This window comes from Temnothorax nylanderi, unplaced genomic scaffold (genome assembly GCF_030848795.1).
Source record: "Temnothorax nylanderi isolate EJ_2023f unplaced genomic scaffold, tnyl_v1.0 TNYL_tig0052_pilon, whole genome shotgun sequence".
NCBI lineage: Eukaryota > Metazoa > Arthropoda > Insecta > Hymenoptera > Formicidae > Temnothorax > Temnothorax nylanderi.
Window position 1 is genome coordinate 57,588 of NW_027249114.1, and position 18,438 is coordinate 76,025.

Here is an 18,438-nt window from a genome sequence, read left to right on the forward strand (position 1 = left end):
AGATGAGAATCTAAACTAAACTGAAAAACAGAAAGACAAGGTTTAAGCGCCAGTTTGTAAATATATTTAAATGGATAAACAATTATTTAATATGTTTCATTGTATAGGAAAGACTGGAGTGTTTTACGCTAACTTGATTGACGAATACTTTGATTACAGTGACTTTAACATTAACATGATGTATTTTTTCAAAATTAATCATCAGTTATTTTTTTTTATTTTTGACAATACGTGACATGAATGTTATAAATGTGTTTTGTTAGACTTGGTCTCGTTCCGTTCTAAAACTCTAGTGCTCCCTTTCTTATTATAACACAAAAATCCGATGTAATATATCATTAACTGTCTGTAATAACAATTCCATATTGAAACAACGTGCGCGACAGGACGGTGGAAGTAAAATCAACATCGGATTGTCGGATGTATCACGGAAATGTACATTTTGTTAGCGCAGATCTATGTTCGACAAGGGATGTCACGCGGCGGTTCTAGAGTCCCACGTAGACCACGTAATAAATTTCAATGCGCGGCTAATGACCGTAGCCGAGAAGTATTTTCATCCGAGTGGAAATCGAACGTGTTACGCGATTTACCTGTCAACGGCACTTAATATTTATCTCGTCTGCATATTTTATTTTTGCCGATCGCCGCAGCACACGCACGCGTGCGCGCGACACACGGGGTCGCGGGCAATTGTCCGCCGCATATACGTCTATACATATACGTACGTGTCTACATACGTCTACGATATACATACGTATACATTTATATTATATTTAAAGCGAAGCCGAAAGATTGACAGAATCGGGGCATACCGGCGTCGCGACGCCGTCGCAAATTAAATGAGTCATTTTAGGATTCGCGCAGAACTAGGTAATTCAATATCGTCCTTATTAAAGCGTCGGCCAATTCTGCACTCGCGCGTTTTCTTGATGACAATGATTATGTCATTACGGGCACCGAGACTAATATGAATACATCACTCTTCCGAAGCGACGTACTTTATTAACGTGTCACACGTTCCAACGCGTCCGTGACGATACTTCGAATCGACGTGTACGCACAATATATCATCGAGCTTCGATTGCAGATATACGTGCCACTCAGCGTGCATTCGACATGATTTTTCAGTCATTTGTCATCTTCCGCCAAGGTGGCGTGATATCGACGCCGCGCTCCGCTTTTATACGTCCGACTGTCAAATATTCATCGAGATAACCGTAAAAAGATTTAATAGATAGAACCTTATTTTCCCCGTTGATTTTAGATGGAATTTAATGATACCTCGAGACTTGGTTACCGAGATATTTTTAGTTGAAACTTGAAGAATTATGAAAAATTTGGCGTCTTTTGTTTCGGCGAATATCAATTTCGTATTTTTGCGCGATTGTCAAACGCTCATTGACGTTATTATCTCGCCGTGTCATCCATTTGCCGCCTTGGACAAGATATATCGTATAATTCGATGTTGTTCGTTTTCGACATTTTCAATAATACATCTCGACGATCTGAAGAGATATGATTGACATTTTGTATATGATTATTGTTTCATCAACAGGATATAGTTTAGCTTTAATATTTCTCAATAGCACACACATACACATACAGATAACCAAATAACACGAACAGAAACACATGGTTTTCCGAGTTCTGAGTATTCTTTTTATCTAAGGATAAAAATCAATGTGGGGAAAATTTTCTTTTTTTAAATATTATAATATTTCTCTTTTACGATAAAATACATCTCAGGAAATATTTGAAACATGTCGTTAAAAAATGTTACCAAAATATTTGGTCGAATAAATTAATATCGTTTAAAACATTTAATTCAAATATTTGATAAATTAATATCGTTTGAAACATTCGTCACGGTACAGAATTATATAGTATTAGCATTTTAAATATATGGATACTCGTTTAAATAATGTTACTGATTATGAGGAACTATATAATGAGTAAAAAAAATAAAATAAAAGAGTAATGTCTTGTGACATTGAATAAAAGACAAAGAGATATATTTGAACACCAGAGCAGATTTAAAGAATTTAAATGTGCAGCACAAAAAAACACTCTTAAGATTTTATATACGTTCATAAAAAAATTTTCACTCTCTTAGAAAATATAAAAAAGATTGAAAATTACTTATTGTTCTGAATATCGCTAAAACGTTTAAGAAAAATCTGTGTCTTAATGTTTGAAAATGTACACTCTCTTCTTCTTTCAATTTCATCGATAAGAGAATTATTCTAAAATTAAAATCATTGGTCGATTCATATCGGTCGTGGGCGGAATGCTACTTACTATTAGTCAAATTCTTTGAACAAGGATAATACGCTTACGCAACAATACGCTGTGGCGCATTAAGCATCGCACGCTATAACGCACGTCATCTCTTAAATTCTATGTACGATTGTATGTACGCGGGTGAATATGTTACGTACGCGTGTGCGCATTTTGTACAGAGCGCGATGGTAGGAACGTACATCGTGTATATATCGAGATACGTGTGTGTATTGCAGCGCGTGGTACGAGAGCTACGCAGTGCATCAGCCACACAAAAGCTTCGTTGCATCGGCACGTTGTGTGCGTAGCGGCTCTGTGTCTGTACACGCGTGTGTACACTGTGTACGAGTGCGTATATACATATATGCGCGGAAGCGCCTGTGCCACGACGCGAAACACATTGCGGACTCGCACGAGTAAACAGACGCAGTCGAATCAGTTTGCCCGGCTAATTGATTTTCCTTCACATGGCCGATGCCGCGCTCGCGCGCTTCGTGCGCGCGTAACGGCGCGGCGCGGCGCGGCCCGACTCGAATATAGAGAGACAGTGCAACGCGCCGTACAAATCCAATCCGAAACTCTCGTTTGATTATCAAGCGAATTCCCACGGCCGATTGTAAATCAACTGCTGTACCGTGCCGGAGGATCATACTGATGCTTTAGATTGGACGGTATGGCGTGGTGCACGAATATCGAAAATTTGACCTTTTTCGCGGCGAGATATGCACGGTGAAAAATTTGATTGAACATTGTCGCGGGGCGCGGCGGTGTGAAGCGCAAAATGCCGAACGGGCGTTCCTGACAGAAAAAAATTTGCTTTAAATTTGATGTGTTGTGATATACTCGTAAAATAAGAAAAATCCTTCAGTTATTGATGTTGTCTATTAGTATCAACAGTTATGAAGAATAACAATAATTTTTGTAAACGACAAACAATGATTTCTGCCCTATTAAAAGAATGCTTGTATAAATTATTTATAAATTTTGTTTGATCGCAAAGTAGACAAGCGTGATGTTATAAAAATATTAGACAAATTAATATTGTCCAAATTGTGATTAAAGATAAGTGAGCAATGTTGTCGACTGTAGAAGATATGAAAAATGTTAGACTAAAACAGAATTTTTTTAACGTCTTTCCCGAAATAGAGCAAGTTTTCAGATATTCTAGAAACTTATCGTAAAATGTATCGAAGCAAAGCAAAACACAGGGTCGAATCATACTAAGGACTTAAGGTCTTATTGATAAGGAAATTTAGAAAATACAAAGTTTTCATATAGTATAATAATTTTAGCATCCTCCCCTCCGTAGAGAGTTGTTAAATGCGAGCAACAAAAGCGTTAAAGAAGCGAAAGATATAAGTTGGCTGTTTAGAATGCTACAAATGAATTCACTGAATAATGCAGAATGGTAGACGGTAACTGTACGAGGGCAAGTGTCTCCGATTATAACAAAAGTGAGGGGCTCGCAGCTCGGCTCATTTGTTATTAACCGGCGCGAAGGAGCGTTGAAGTGCAGAAAGACTTCGAACACGACTTCACACTTTGACTCTCGTGGCCCTTGGTAACTTAGATAATTACCGGTGAAACTTCCGCGAAGAATCTTACGTACTTTCTCGCAATATTCCCGGAGTACGTTCTCTCGCGCGATTCATCGTCATCGATAACATTGTATTGCGCGAATTGCGGCAAAGTGAATTCTTTTTTAGCGCAATATAAAAACAGAAGCATTTGTTTTTGTCAGTAAAACCATTGTAACGAAGGGATATCTTGTATAAATAATCTCTCGAGATGTATTTATTTGATATTCTAAAATATTTATCTGTGATAAACGACATCGGAAAAGATATCAATCATCTTTATTTGACACGGGGATCGCTACTTTTCTGCACCATCTCTTAATTTTCCTCACTTTCTAAATGCAGATTCATTCAATAATGATAATTCATCCACGTTATTTTTTGTCTATTCTCCGCAAATAATAGTTAATTGATACATTGTTTCTTCTCAGCTTGTCCAATTATTCGCAATTATTTTTCCGAGATTAATCGTACGAACAACATGAAGATAGAAAATACGATCGGGTAGGAGAAAAGAGAAACTGATCGTCGGTGCCGTCGTCGCGCAAAATATGGAACGGATAGCTAGCTATGTAGATTTAGCCTGACACGGCTCATTACGATTTCAGGCGAAAAACACGGGTCTTGAAGCGCGAATCGTCTAAGAGATCGCTAAAGGGAATTTATGAAATTTTCTAATTTAATATTCTGTCTCTCTCCCTCCTTCTCTCTTTCTCTTTCTCTCTCTGTCTCTCATTCACTGCCGCCCCACCGTAGTTTCTCCGTTAACTCTTTTCGTGGCGATTTTTTACTCTCAATGCGAAACCCAATTAAGCGACTTCAGAAACGACATTTCGCTACAGTCGCGCTAACGAAAGGCAGAATAAATTAATGCGATTCTGACAAAATTCGGACAGGGCTCTTGTGCGATCAGACGTCGTGCTTTTCCGTCGTTTCTAATATTATTCCGCTCGGTTTTGCGTCTCGACGTTTAATAAAAATGTAATGCTTCGAAATCGTCTCTTTGAAATTCACATGCGATTTTAAGTGCCAATAAGATAACGCTTGCTTTATGCACATAATATTGCATTCTTTAAGCTGCTCTTTAATGCAAAACGTCTCCAATTTCGTTCCGATTTTAACGGATGTTGAACCATTTAAGATCCACTGCTACAGAGACAAAGATACTTGTCTTATCTCCAAATTTTAAGACATTAATAGATATTATTATTAGTAGCATATATCTCAAATTTTAATTATCTCTCAACATGGTAAGAATATTTAATATACAAAATTCATTCTAAACTTCTAATATTAAAATTATTATATTATATGAAATCTTTTCATTCTTTAAATAACTTCCTTGGGGATACACGATGTAAGGACTTTAAATTCTTACATCTAATTGTATTCTTTAATATCGTTGCGCGTACACATTTGTCAGCACGTTCTATAATTTCTTTGAAAATAATAATTGCACGACTTTTTTCGTAATAGAATAATGGCTTTATGAAATGTCTCAACTGATTACTGTTTGTACAAACCTTTTATATCTCATATTTAATACAACATAATACATATTTGATTAGAATTGGAATTCACATCGGTAACGACTATTAATAGATGCAGAGGATATGTGTTAGTCAGATTGATTTGATAAATGCATCTCGATAGGACCGGGAGCTCTTATCGCGACACGTATCTCAAACAGCGTTGAAAAGCGTAAAAAGGAATAATGTGATGTTGAAATTTGGGTCGGCGCATTGACAACTCTTGCTTTCGTGAGATCAATGGCCGAACCGGAGTTGCTGAGGTCAGACAGAGTTCAACATGCCTGTCAAGGAGACTGTTAAATCAGTGAATAATAATCAATTATTGCGCACCTATGACACCGAAGATAGCTTCACACGACGGCGAGACTTCGCACGCTTATCGAGCTCTTTTTGTCTAGACTGTGTCTATAAACAAATGCGACGCTTTCTATCCGAGATCGCATGAAAATTTCACTCTAGCGTTCCTACATAAGCAATGAAACGCTATAAATCACGACAGTACTATTTATTATCCACATAGAATATATGGCCAAAAATATTTAGAGTTTACGGCACCAGCACACCCGCATGCATGCAGCCAGGAGAAGATGTTAAATAATAAATTAAATGCAGACAATAATCTCGCTGGAGAGATTTTTTTTCCGAGTAGCGTGTAAAATTGTGCTATTGTTCGTATCCTATAAGATAAAAACTATATCAAATAAATGACTAATTAATTAAAGACTCTCGATATCCAAATTAACGAGTAATAGGAAAATTGGGCTTTGAGAGTTTTCTAACACGATTAGTTGTGTGTGAGTTAACGTTATGTAATATTTAATTAATAATTTAATACAAATTAGAAATCACAAAAACTATATCTTCTAAAAACGTCACTCATTGTTACAAATTGTTACATGATTGCATAAAGATTCTTCTTGAACTTTTTTTCTATTCTCTTCATTAATAATAAAATTTTGTTAAGTACAAAATAAATTCTACCGTTGTGTTCGTGGGAAATGTTATCGTCTGCGTATGCAAGATTATGAAAGTAACAACATATTGATGTTAGGTTAATGATATAATATCGTAATACATTTTATTTCTCTTTTTCCGCGATTTAATGACACTATGCTAATTTGGCAGTCGATAATGCAAGGTACATCAGAATTATCGTCCGAATCAATATGTACATGCTGGATACGTTTCGTTGCTATCTCATAATCGGTATCGGTTCTCTCATCACGTGACGCATGAGAGAAGAGTAGTAGAAAATTCAGTAATATGCCTATATGGTTTCCGTATACCAGTCCGCGCGCGTCGTTTAAATTGAATGGGCCGATGCACTTGCCAAAAAGGCGAGGGAAGAAGCGACAGTTTAGCGCGGCCGATACGTTTCTTCGCTGCTTGTGTGAAATAATAACTGAAAGAATTATCGAAACATTTTTTTCTTACATCCCTGATTCTTCGACAATTCACGTTGCAGTGCGTGTAAGTACGTGGGAGTCGACCGTGTAAATATCGCGGCGCCGACTTATCTTGACGCTGTGTGCGGCGGTACGATATCTAAATTGCGACTATTCGATTTACGGTATTTACAGTAGAGTCGAAATTGACGGGCGCCGAGCGTAAAAATCAGTGATTTCGTAACCGCTATATGTCGGGGATAGCCACGTTCATTGGCTACGTCCTGTTCCGCCCCCGCGGCCCCGCCAATCAGACCGGCGGCTTTCTCTCATCGATCCAAACCATCCACACTATACTCAGCCGCCATGCTCAGTTCTCTTGCTCGTTCTCCTATCCCTCTCCGGCCGTGCAGCGATCTGGTATAAGACACAGCGATGTAAAGCCACACGAGGCGAAGGAACGTTTAGCGTTACCAATCGTCGGCGTTCTCCCTATGCGTTCCACGATAAGACAATCGGGCAACCCCGGTAGGTGACAATTAAACAAAAACAAAAAAGACAACTAGATAGAGTAAGGCTTGTTTAGAAAAAATTCGTAAAAATTGCTATTATATCGTTCTTGTTACATTACATAATTAATTCGTCTGCTCGACGCTACTTTGGAATTATAATTATACCTAGAAAATTTTCGCATTTCAAAACGTAATAATTGAAATAAAAAATAATTCAAAATGGAAATAGTTTTATGAATTTTCTAACTTTGAAGTTGGCCTACCGGAATAAAAATAATATATAGTCTTGAATAAAAGTAAAAAAATCCCGACGATTTATGTGATCATTTAGCTTATAGCGATGATTTGTATTAAGCGAGTAGCAAAACGTAGATTCGAGTCAATGACTTTCGCGTGTGTGTGCAACCGTAAAAGCGAAAGAAATAGGTCATGAGAGAAAATAAGAGATATAGCAGGTGAAAAGTAACGATTACGTATGAATTATAAAAGAGATTACATGCGTATATGTGCGTGCGTGCATACGCGCATTTGTGTAACCGTATCTCCGTGTGCGTGAATAATCATCAATTTAGCAATTCATTAGACGCCTTAAACATCAAAGTCAATTAGTTAGAAATGATAATGGACTTGGAATTCCGTACAGAAATAAACTCATCAGTTTCTCATCAACTAATTACGACCGGCCGTTGAAAATCGACAGTAATTTCGTCAACAATTTTACATGCTTACACTACTTTCGAGCGCGCGTAATGACAAGCCGGATGGAAATATATTAAAAAAAGAAGAAGCGCCGGCGGGGTACTTCAAGTACAGCCGATTCGTCGAAATTATATACGGGTCTTATAACTCAAATTGTTAATGTCGATAGTGGCTAACGTACACTTCGAGCTCTTTTGCAAAATTTATTCCACGATCGTTGTTTATTATTTGTTACACATCAATCAAACGCACGAATGCAAACTAACTATTGGTTCTCATCTTCTCCGTCGAAGAGCTTTAATTTTTGTTAAATGCCAACTCCGGTTTTATTGTGTCTCGAGATAAAAGCATTACGTCGTTCTTGCACATACGTATCTACTTGCCACGTGCAAGCGCAGGTGTGGACGTAGTCGTTAATTTTTTTTCTCCCGTTCGTATCGTCGCGAGTCGACGATTACACAACTATAAATCATACGTTTGTTTTGCCTTCATTTTCGTACACATGTTGTACCGCTATGACATTTTATTGATACGATCAACACGGAAAATTACGCATATTCATCTTTTGTATTATTTTTCAATGGCTTTCAATGCTGATTATATTACGATAATTAGAGTATTCCCTCAAGGTAACGTAATGTTGCGCATTAAATTTTTTTTAAAATATAATAGAATATAATCATTCTTCTATGTATTGGGAATGCATGTACGTATTGCCAATGTAGGTTCCATTTTTATTTGCAACACAAAGGGATAATTATTACTCGAGTAACAAGGGCAATCAAAAGTCATCTCTATCGATAACGTAATAATGATCGGACATTTTCGCGAAAACGATATTATTGCATGCTACTGTTAAATGCCGCGTGTGATCAAAAATTGATACGCCGTTGCATATTGTCGCGAAATTCGCTAATTTCCAGCATTATATTCTCGCTTCAACGAACGTGAGAATTTTCGCCATTATAGAGATTGTATTACTTTTTGCTTTCACGATTTTAGTATAGTTTTAAAAGTTGAAATATTAGTACAGAGTGAATTATATTTACATTTGGTGTTTTATCTTTAGACATTTTAAAATTATAATAAGCTAAACTAAAGAAATAGAATTTCTGTGGAGACCGAAATATTTGACTTTTGAAAATTTAATATTATGCTTAGAGTAGATTGAAATTTAACATTGTTAATTTTTTATGAAAATAAATATTGCTAATGAAAAGAGTTATTTTAAATAAGATTACTGGATCTCTATTTATTTGTCACAGAAAAGTCGCGTACAGCGCGACATCTCGCACGACAGTGAGTCCTGGGGTCTCACGCACGATTGTTGCTAAATATGATAAAGTGATATTCTTGTGTAATCATTCCTCATCCATCACCATGCGCCACTCGTCAAGCGCGGGTGTTGCTTTCCCAGACGAAAGGATAATACTTTCGGCAACGTAGAAATTATGAACGAATCGCTGAACAGGGATGAAAATTAAGGGGAAGCAAACGCGTAAACAGGAAATCGACACGATTTACGATTGCAATTGTAGTCTTCGTTCAAGTCCATTTGGTCTACGCATCCATTTTGTGTCTAACGATAAGTTTATGATTTCTATAAATATTCTATGAGATAAAACATAAGCCTTATATGTATTTTTTTAAAGCAGTCTTGCTTATGCATTACTTTCTTAGCTGCTCAAATAGGTGAATTAATCAAGATCTATATACTCCTTTTAATGTTATATGAAACAATTACCAGAAAGAGAGAAATGATTATAATCCCTTACAGTTTTGCATCTGACAGTCGTATATTGATCCAATAAGGCATTGATGTTGTTTCGTCAAACAACGTTTTCAATTTGACGAAATAGCAATAACATTAATTTAAAAATTGTACGATTATTTAATACTTATGTATATGATTCATAAGTACAGTTATTTAGAATTATTATGTGCACGAAATATCTTAAATTGTGTTACGTATTAAAATAATATGCGTAGGATGTTATTGTACATAATTCCAGCATGATTTGGATAATTTAAAGATTTAATTAAGTTTTAGAGTAATCGTTATCGTGATTATTTCTTATTTATATTAATAAGAATAGAATATTAAATATAATATGTATAAATACAATATGTCTAGAGATATGTCTAGAGATATCGAGATTTTTGCGACCCATTTAGTTTATTGGCTCGACTTCATTGACTAATCTTAACTCCGTGACTTTTGATTATTATATGCGAGAAGTTAGCTCGGTTCTCGGAATTTTTTTATTACTTTCCAAATTAATACCATTTGAAATATTAAATTTAGGATGATAAGAGTTACAGCAATTCAGCGTGAATTAACTTAGGGGCGAAGGTATGCGCAGCGATCGTCGGAACGTAATTGCGTACGGACGTTCCGCCTAGTTAACACGCGGCCGCAATAATGCGCCGCACATATGGCGACGGTAGACATCATCTAATGGAGGCTTCTCCCAGATCGACTCCCGCGCACCCATTCACGCTCCCCTCAAACGAGCTGCGCCACTCCCGGACGAAATTCGACCGTTCATCTCTCTCTCTTCTCTCTCCTCTCTTCTCTCTTCCCTCTTCCCTCTTCTCTCTTTTTCTCTTGTCTCCCCTGTTCACCAGTCCGTCGGTTCTCCCTCTTTGCGATCATGTCTGTCTCCGTCGCTCTTCTGTCTAGAGCACCGTTCGCCGGGACCGCCTTCTTCTACCTCTGGATCTGCCTGTCGGTTCATGCTTTCACTGATTTGCACTTAGGAAATACCGTCCGCTCGTTTTACGCCTCTCTTCCTCTTCTTTACTGTACTTTACTATATTTCAATTCTCGTTGTTCCTTCATTTTCATTCGCGTGAAGCTCTCACTCTTTGTATCTTTCTTTGCAGTACAGTATCCTAGATCTGTATTTATCCGTCAAATTTTTCCTAAATTCTCTAAAGTTCTTCTCTTGCTGTTATTCACTGTTTATGTATGCGCGTCTTGTATTTTTACTCGGTTATTTTCTTTATTTCCGTGAAGCTTCCTTCACCTTTTCTCTTCTGTCTGTTTATCTCAAGTAACAATCTTTTTTCGTTAAACCTTTTGATGTGCACGGATCGCTGCTTGCTTCCTTGATGCTGCTTCTTCTTTTTATTTTGCTTGCGAGAGATGTCATGTGTTCTATTCGCTATTCGCTTTCATATTTTTTATTAGATTCACATAACCGTCGTAATCGACGCAACTGAGAGTGCATTTTTAAATTAATGCTTTTATACATTGTAGTCTCACAAGTAAATGTAACTACTTATAACGTAATGTATGCCACTGCAACGAGAAACATGACATTTAGCATAAAAGTTATTTTTTTAATTTATTAAAATATGAAATGTTAAAAGTGCACTCTGATCGAAAATACATTACCTTTTACTGCATCATCACGTATGTTAATACAACTGGATATTTGATAAAATCATTACGAATAAAAAATGTAAATGATAAGTAATTGATTTACATATTTAATGCTAGGTGACGCACGAATAATCGGAAAATATGGATAAAATTTTATATTTACGCATAATAGAGTTCTGCGGCGGTACGATTGCGATTTAAAATATGCAATTAGTGTTTTACGGGAAAACACTGTGGGGGTAGAAGGGATACGGTACCGATCTCATTTTACCGGCGTTAATCATTACATACGTATAAAATAAAATACATGGTCATTAAATAAAGGATATATAAAATTCATCTCTGATTGCCGTTTCATACTTAAAACTGAAACGCAGTATCTCTATAGCAGTTACATTAAATAAAGTTATAAGCTGGAATGGTATATATGTTGTTACGAGTATAAAACACTAATCAATTCGTCATAAGCAATTTTCGAATATATTACTAATTGGCGCTTTTTTAATTCAATTTAATTTACGTTGTGTTTATATTACAAACATAACGTACAACGCGGAGAAAGAAACATATTTATTACATTAATTTAATGTATGTAATTTTTAATATTTCTGTCATTCAAGCGAGGTACCTGCCGAAAATTAAGTAGCATAAAAAACGGATTTACATGAAACATTCGCGCCGTTAATATAATTACCGCTGCTCTGGTAATTATTGCTGTTAATAAAACTTTACTATTGAAATTTATTATCGCGAGTTGAAACTGGCGTGCTTTAGATTGGTATATGGTTTAAATTCTTCGTCGAGCACGAAGCTCGCTGGTGGGTAATCTGTTATGACAAATCAAATCCGCAACTATGTTACGCGTTCGAACATCAGGGAACGGACAGCGAAAGGGTCCGAGGCGGAATACTGTGACACGTTAATTTACCACCCCTATAATTGGAATAGTAGTAATGCACTTAAGGAAGGATGAGAGCAAATAGCGCGTAGCAGGTCGGTCACGTGGCGGCACGTGGCGACACGTGTCGCCGACACTCGAGAGCACGGCCATCTCTCTGTTAAATTTCACGATACCGGTTGCAGTACAGCGATTCGAGGGGCATGGAATATATTTCCTTATCAGTGCTGGCCTCGAGATAATATAGGCCCTAAACTTGACGATTTACGTCAATATATCGTACATTGAAGAATCTTGTCAAAACAAGATTTCGTTTTCGATAATTTTGTAGGATATTTTTTATGTATAAGAACATTTATTTATTATATACAATTAGGGTTTGAAAGATTTTAAACACCGATTCTTTAAATGTCTGATAGTTCGACAAATGGCTAAATAAAAAATTATCAAGTTTAAATCAACTACTTTTCATCCTGATTTCCAAACATTCGGGGCTTTTGAAGCGTAAAGATAATGTGTTTCGAGATCCGGGGGTTTTAAGGCTCGGACTTTACGCCCTCGTAGTACCTAGTCGGTAATCCAGCCCTGATCCTTACGACCTAACCGTCAGGACCATATCCTTCCTGCCCATGCCGGGCTCGTGGGCATATCCCCATTGGGGAGATGAGCGCATTAAGAAAATTGAAACGTCGATTTGTCCTCGAAACTCGGCCTGACGATAATTTTATTAAGACCGTCGTTTCTCCAAGGGAGAAGAAACCGCGCCGCGCCGCACGAGGCCTACAGCGTTGTAGGATATTTCGCGGTCGATTTCAGTTATCCGCCAATGATGCTAATTTAAGCCGACGCGGTATATCCGGCCGTCTAACCCGAACGCCTAACTCCGAACCTTTTTTTTTTTACGATATCATCGAGAAGTGAGGGAACATAAGTATATTAGATTCCTAAACGATTCTATTTGATACGATCTCTACGATCCCGTCTCTGTCGACTTAACTTGACGGATTTTACTTGAGACGTTTTGATGTAATAAAGAACCAAGATTTTTATTATATCAGTTTTCGAATTTAAATTACTAAGACTTTTTGTGTTTTTTTTCATTTAGCACTATCGATCACTTTCTTTAGTTGTTTGCCAGAATTGTTGAACGGACAAAGAAAGCTCAGAGTCCAACGATCGGAGGCTGTAATTAAAAACAGGAATAAAGATAGGAGAATTATTTAATACAGTAATTACAAACATTTTGAAATTTCGACACTTAAGGGTTATTTTATTATTTCAAGAATATGATAACGCGTGAATCTGCGAACGCATGGTTTTCCATAGTAAGGGGAATATACAGAAAATCTAAAAATATCATAATTTACCGAACAGTAGTCGCAGTAAGATTTACGCGAATAAAGATAATCGAATTGTTGCGTGCGTATGATCCTTTGGTGAACACAAGAAGAATATTCCAAGTACAAAATAATCGGCAATAAACCAGCATAATGTGCCATCCTGTTTATAGAATGACACATATTTGTCGTGGGTGTTTGTTCTACCCACGCACCACGCGCTCTTATCCACATGCTGTTGTGTTCGAGCAGGTGCACAACCGTGCCCCTTCACCCCAACACGTTCGTCCCTCTCTGTCAAGATACAATCGTGGCGTAAACATATGGTCATAATAATAGACTCTTGATTTTGACGAGGGGTGCTCCCTATGAGTGTCCCGTGATTGTTTCTCTAGCGTAAACGTAAAACGTATAACTGCTCCATAGACGTTCTACTTAACAAGTGAAAAAGCCTTTGGCACGCGACATTACGTTGCCAATTTTATTGGTTATACGGTGACGATTTGCTAGAAATCTTTATTTTTGGCATTTGTAATAATTTTTAGCAACGATACCATGCAAAGCTAAACAAAAGCGCGTTTGCATTACAGGGATTAGATCTTTGTTATAAATATAAAAAAATTTTGTTGCACGAATTAATCTTTTTTGGAGTTTATAGAGGGAGAGTTATAGCATAGCGTTAAATTTGTGTGTATGTGTGTATGTAATACGGTAAATGATAGATAATATAATGCTATACGTGACAAAAGCACATATTTTATTATGTGTGATAAAAAGATGAAATAATAAAAATATACCAAATTGGCAGTACGCGATTTCATTGTATTATTAAAACGAGATACCTTTCACAATACGCAATTGCGTAAAATAGTTATCAAACTTTCTCATGTATGGCTTCGCTAACGATTTGTTTCATTTTAATGAGCCAATAATTGTTTCTCACAATGGTATTGCGTTTTCGGTTATTCAATAGCTAGCAATCATTACCTTCGACAAAAAACAAATTATACGGAATAACGCGTCGTAGAATGTGGAAAATTACTTGTCGTTAATTTATCATTTATCATGTACATCGATTAATTAGATAATGACAATTACAAATGATAGTAAAGAAATGTCCGTCAAACATTTTGCGACCATGGAAAAGTATAAAAAATATATTGACGCTATTAAATTTTCAATAATTTTGCAAAAATTTCAGTTAGTGAATTTTTGTGTATAATAATAGAATAAGTAAATGTTATCCTTGTAAGAGAGCATTTGTTATTTCCTTTAATTCACATTCTTTTAGTAATAAAGTTTTACAAACTATATCGTTTGCATTTAATATTTAGAGTCAGATAACTGCGGTCGTTGATTAAGCAGACAACGTATGCAATGATTTCGCAATATGATAAAATTGATAATTACTATGCAGCCATTAAGGCTATCGAGTTTACAACTATTTGGCAACCTTTAGCGTCTGCCAATGAGAAATTATTTGATTTATCGGGCGACACAGTTGCATTAAAGTATCTTGCTATAGGAAAGAAAAAAATCAGACCAACGTACATATATAGTTTCCATACACGTGAAAGTTCATTTTGTTTGTGCAAACGCGAGTGGATCAAGAAATAGTGATCCGGCAAATAATACTGCATGAGCCAACATGTGCACGAATTGGCTGCCAAAGCCGCTTCGGTTAGTTTGTTATTCAGGGAACGTCTTCGATTGCATGCTGCAAGACAGATCGATTGAATGTCCTCTTCAAAAATTGATTGTACGTTTTATACGATGTGCCGGCAATAGAGGTAACCTCGCATAAGGCATAAACTATACCTTTGATGACGGTATATCAGGTCCGGCAAAGTGATAACACTGTCATTACCCAGCGAAGTTCTCGATACGAGGGAGAGAAATGGGGGATGCCCTAAAAACGTGATATACTTTCAATTTGTCAGACAGAACGGAAGTTAAGAGGATAATCGGTATTTTTACAAATTTGTCAATTATTACGATTCCAAATGCGACGCGGTGGCAATAGCTCTATGTTGTGGTTCTTGCGCAGGCATAAGATATTTTCAGATAAAAAGGATTTAAAACGAGATGTAAGACAAATAGTAAATTACTTAGATAGCTATGGGTTTAAAGCAAACTCAGTTAAAAAAATATGATTCTCTCCTATTTATATTATATAACGATTTAAATTTTATCTCAATAAGAAAATTTATAGGTTGAATTGATGACGTTATCTAATTTTATACGAATATATTTAAAAGCATATTTAAGGATTTAAGGATTTTGAAAATTATAGCACTTTTTCAATATACATTATATATACCGAAAAAAGTTTATAGCACATTACTCGTTTGATACTCGATTTTGTTTTTATTACATAATGCAAAAACAAAATCGGATTTATTAATAGGCATTATTTATTCTCAGACACATGCCTGAGATGGCAACATTTTAGAAATGATAAAAATAGTTTTCAAGAAACTGTTTTTAACGAAATTATAAATAAATCTGTTTATTTATTATATTTATTTCAAGAAGAAAATAAAATTGAAGAAATAATTGTATCACGTTCTATTTAAGCATAATAGATATGCACATACATATATAATATTACTAGATGATTATGTTATTCTAATCTATTTTAATATCAAGATATAATAGACATTTATACACTCCACATAAAATACACGTGTATCAGGAACACGTGCAAACGCGGCTATAAAAGATAAGCAATTCTGCGGTGTGTGCGTTCGAACACGGCGCGGCAGTATACGTGACTGAATTCCTAAATTGGAGAATTACGAAGTTCGGATAGAGTTCAGATGGGGAATGGTCCGTGTTTGTACCGCGCCGTTACGATCATCTCGCCCACGAATCGAACGGCATCCGGTACACGTACGTGCCCCATCCTTTAACCCATGTACGACACGACACACGCGGGTCACACGTGTGGTGCTTCTTGGATAAGGACACTGCTCTCGATATACCTTATAGCGTGTTAAGCACAATCGAATGTGCGTATGATGCACATGTGTATAACGTATACAATTGACCTCAATAAATTCAGTAAAAAGTTTTAATCTAAATTGTAAATATTCGAACAGTAGTAATGTTCAAGTGAGAGTCGAATAAATTATATTATTCCATCGTTGGGTTTTATCGTCTCAAATATATTCGAGTATCAAGGATTTAAAATATTTGCTAGTTAAACGCAAGAATTTTTGCAGAAAATCAAGCGCGTTTAGAGTCATTAGGTTGAAGCAATAACTTTCTTTTCTATAACTCTCGATTTTTAAATCTCTCCGGAAGGACTTAGCCGCTCATCGCATTGCACGACCATCTTTACAGATCTAATCGTGTCGAGGGGAACAAGACTAGTCCGCGGTAAATTTAGTACTCGTTAAGTTTCGTCCCTTCGGTATATTGCGTTCGAGGGTACACGCGCGCATACACAAGGCTACGTTTAATCAGGAAGGAAAGAGAGAGAAAGAGAAAGAGAGAAGGGGGAGACGGAGAGGGAACGGGAACTCAGGAAGGAAGGAAGGAAGGAAGGAAGGGTACGTGGAAGGGAAGAGAACCCACGGAGGGTGCCCCGATAAGTATTATTGTAATTATACACTTAGGTTTATTTCCTGCGAACGCGCACTCATGGGGGTTGATGGCATTATATACCACGGCACCCTAATAAAAATAATAATAAGAGCGTTAAACCGCGGAGAGAATGGTATGGGAATAATGTTCACCTTTCCGTGCGGCCACCCATCGTCGTCGTGGTGCGTGTACAGGTTGTTGCGGTATAATATGCGCGTGTTGTAGAGTCCCCGTTTATAGGGAGGCACAACGAATAGCTTTGTACGCGTACACGCATCATTTGCCGCTGCTCTTACACCGACAATAGATTCTATTTGATTCCTCGAAAAGAGTAATGGCAATCAGTTAAATTTTCTCTAGCAAAAGATCGATTCTAAATTGCTTAAAATATAGAATATAGTTTACCCAGGTACATTTTTTACCCGGTATAGAATGAAACGCGAGTGCATTCTATCTCTAAATATAATAATACTTTGTAATAATAAAGATATTCTTTTATAATATAAAAATTGGACTGTGGTCTTAATTATTTCAGTGCGATTTAAAGAACCTTCCTTAACTACTTTTAAAATTTCTAAGTAAGATAAAAACTGAGTTTTTTTTTTCAAGTCGTAATGTGCGATCGAGTTAGTATTCTATCGTGTTTGAACCGCGGCATAATCTTCATAAAGTAGGGAACGATAAAATCGATGCAACGGGGAACTTCGAGAGACAAGGCGGAAGTGTCGTTCGTCTATCTAACCACCCACGTTTCACTGTTACACAGCAAGAAGACCCTCGTGGTGTCCAGAACGGTAGTTTACGTGCACCTGTATACGCGCGTGTGTAGGTTTATTTATAGGTGGGAAGGCAAGGTCTACATAGATTTACCTGTGTAAAAGCCGCATGGTGTAAGACACATCGCAAGTCCTATATATCGAGCTGTATTACGCGGTTTTGCGTAGCATTTGTGTGGACGGGTACCACAGAGAGTTCGAAAATGGAACTACGTTTGGTTCAAATGCGCATATTGTTTGTTTGAAAGCGAGTCACGAATCTATTTGAAAGCGTATTATCGCGGTCGGCCATTTCGACCATATTCATATATTAAAATCAAAGATAATAATTGGAATTCAGAGATCTGTATGATTTGAGAACAATTTGGAATTTAAATTAAAAATATTTAGAAATATCTTATATTTAAACATTCGTACTGTTGGACCTTATCTGCTGATCATTTTTTACAGCGAATGATGTATG

General features: G+C 36.6%; 1 protein-coding gene across 2 annotated transcripts in view; it reads right to left on the minus strand.

Annotated features, from left to right (window-relative positions):
• The window catches only part of Acj6 (abnormal chemosensory protein 6), a 51,510-nt gene that overhangs the window by 22,137 nt on the left and 10,935 nt on the right, over nt 1-18,438 (minus strand). The gene's annotated exons all lie outside the window — the stretch shown is intronic.